Genomic DNA, 3,451 nt, shown 5'->3' on the forward strand with positions numbered 1-3,451 from the left:
CATATATAAAAATGTTTCATTATGCTTCCTTGATGATTTTAACATTCATATAGTTAGCTAGGTTTAATTTGCATTTTATTTCATTCATTTAGCATATTTCATGAATTAATTAGAATTAATTTAGCCTTTCTTTCAATTCTGCTTATTTTCAGTAAGTCTCTGTTTTTGTCAGTCAGTACACACGTCATTTCATGCATTTATTTTTTATTAAAAATTCCAAAAAAATCACGGAATGCGCCCTTAGGTGTCCCTGAAATTTTTCCAAAAATTCGGAGCCATTTGAATTTGTTTACTGCGGTAAACATCCAAAATGGTAAGTCGGGTTTTGTAACCCGGGATGCGTTTTGAAAACCATTTGCCGACTTGTAAAATCGAGTTCTCCCTCCTGGAAGATCCGATTTTCGATCCGAAAAATGCCCTGAACTCGGGAGAATGTCTAGTTTTTAATATGATTTTTTTAGATTTTTGTGATTTTTTTTATGACTGACAACAATCCGAGAGTCCGGGACACGTGTCAGAGCCTAATTTGGGCCTCTGAGATCTTGGATCGACTTAAGGCTATGGTTTCTCTTTATGTGTTGCTGCAAATCCGAAACTGTATAAGTGAAAGTGGTGTCCGAGATGTCCTCTGTTTGCATCTAAAAGCCTGTAATTTTTAAAACAGTGTTGACCCCTGCTTCGGATTTTTCTTGTCAGTCCCCTGTTTTGCTACATTTGTCTGGTCTGTTAGTTTAGGCAGAAATAGTTATATTTTTCTCTGTGTTTCTGTTGATCAAATGCCGAAGTCATAAACATGAAAGTTGTTCATGTAGGTGTCGTTCATAGTTCTGATTAATTTCATAAATTTCCATGGCTGTTTTATATTTGTTTGGCATTTTACATCAGATTAGTGTGATTTTTACCTCTGTCTGAACTAAATCCCTGTTATTGAACTCACCATGGCTCAAATCCCGAGGCTGTAAAAACCAAAAATGTTCCATTTCGGGTCTTTTAGCAGTCTGCAAAATATCAGAAGTTTCCATGGTGTAAATCTTGCATTATCATATTAGGCATTGCATTTGGTTCGGATCCATAGGCAAAATCCATCATTTTAGGACTTTCCTTGAATTTTAGCATTTAAATCATATCATTTCGTGATTTTTAGCATTCTAGGTTGTTTATCAGAGTGTTTAGATGCTTCATACTGAATTTGGTGCAATTTGGAATCCATTTGAGGTTCGGATCATCCATAATACCAAAACAGGGTCCCGCAGGACTCGGATCCAAGTGAAAAACAAGCGAAATTCGCTATTTTGGCTAAATTTCAAAATGTCAAATTCTGATTTTACAGTCATAATGTGTCTAGCAGCATGTCATCATATCTCTTACTGCATTTCATCATCATTTGATTCAATTTGAATTTCAAAATCTCAATTTTACCAAATTTTCCTTCAAAAAACCCTGATTTTAAAGATGTAACTTTAATTTTAGGGGTATTTTGGTCATTTTAACCTCAATTCCGAATTTCAAATTGTTTTTCACTGAATTTCTAGCATTTTCATCATTTCAAAATATCAAGGAAGCATGAGAATAGGGTTTATATCCAATTAAGTCCAATAATTTCATAATATTATTGGAAAATCTTGGAAAAACCCACATATTTGAGCTAACTTTATTTCAAGCTTGGCAGGGACATTCCAAAGAAGGAGCTGAAGTCTGCAAATTTCTTTTATTTCCTTTATTTAGTGATGTAATAATGTAAATTTTGGAATAAGAGATTTAATTTCCTGCTTAGACTAGGATGCATATCATATAGTTTGATTTTATGCAATATCCTGATTATATGATTCATGCATTTTATTTCAAAAGCACTATGGATGTTCACGAATGGCACGTGCACCAACTCTTAGGGAGTTGACGGACTCGGTGGGATCCATATTTACGGCCCTAGTCGGAATATGGACGAGACCCAGATCCGTCATCTTTCTACTAGTCACATTGAGCCTACACTCTTAGGCTATCTTAAAATGCACATCATATTTCCAAAGTTTTCAAAATCATGTGCATCAAATCAACTAAATTCTGAACATATTCATGGCCACAGTCAGGATATGTGAAGGATTTATCTTGACTTAATGTACATTTTTCCAACAAATCCCTTAGAAAATCTTTTCAAAGTGCATTCATTCACTCATATCATTTGCATCATGAAATCATTGATTTTCTCAAGATTTTCTCAAGAAAACTTCATTCTCAAGAAATCGATTTCTCAAGAAACTCTAAGAATCTTTCAAAATCGGTTTTCCAAAGACAAGTTTTTCCACAGTTTTCCCTGGAAAATGATATTTTCTTAAGAGATTCAAAAGAGTTTCTCAATCTTTCTCCAAGATCCAAAATCGATTTCCAAGTATTTCAAAAGGTAAAATTCTCAGGATTTCGATTTCCCAAGTTTTGAATTTCCTTCTCCAATGAGTTTTCCTATAAATTTTCCATCATTTTCCTAAGAAAACTCTCAAAGTCCAAGTTTTCCTAAGAAGTGTTTCCCTTTTCAAAAGGTTCATCTTTTCTCAGGAATCACTTCCATTTTCCCAAGATTTTCAACTATTTCTGATTTTTCCACATCTTTATAAGCTTTCTCATGTTTTCAAAAACCCCTTTTTTATCTGAGTTTCCTGAGAAATTGGCCTTTTTCCTGGGAAAATCTCTTCAACTCCAAATATTTTCCAAGCATACATCATGTTTTCCCAAGCTGCATTTTCCAAGATCTCATAGCACATGCCTGAATTCTCTGTGCATTTAGGATAGAACATAACTTTGATAATTTCGCTAAGTCAAGCATAGTTTTGGTCCTTGGTTCGATTACCCCTGTTAAAGGCGGCAGGAACGGTCGAACCTCGTACCGACAGGTCGAGCCCCATCCCATGGATTTTCCCGCAATTTTCAAAAACGGAGGCGAGTATTTCAAAACAATTTCCAAAATCCGGTCAAAGTTTGAATCGCGAAAGCGTTTCTCTCTTTTTCTCTTCCGCAAGGAAGGGAAGACGGGGGAAAAATTTCGCGACGAGAACAGGTTTGGCGACCGTGATGGGACCTGTCCTTGTCTGACCTAAATTATGCTTGACTTAGTTCAATTATCAAAATTGTGTTCACAAAATGTCAGCTCTTTACTTTTGCTATCATGCGAACCTAGGAGCCTAGATTCTGACCTAGCTGACATTGACTGCATATAGACTAGGCATGGTTTGGTAGGACCAGATTGAGGAGAAATTTTCATGCTCACATAGACTTAGGTCTAAATACAACTCTCCTCAATTTAGGATCTGAATGCAAACAATGTATGCTTCTTCAAAGATTTTCAAAAGTCTATCTCTCTAGGACTTAGAGCCATCTATTTCTTGCATGTGATCATTTTTCAAAACCTCCCTTACCTATATTGTCCCGGTCTTCACGTTGCTGGGCTCTCTTCCAGAAC

The sequence above is a fragment of the Nuphar pumila genome, chromosome 7 (assembly GCF_984573655.1).
Source record: "Nuphar pumila chromosome 7, dmNupPumi1.hap1.1, whole genome shotgun sequence".
Classification (NCBI taxonomy): domain Eukaryota; kingdom Viridiplantae; phylum Streptophyta; class Magnoliopsida; order Nymphaeales; family Nymphaeaceae; genus Nuphar; species Nuphar pumila.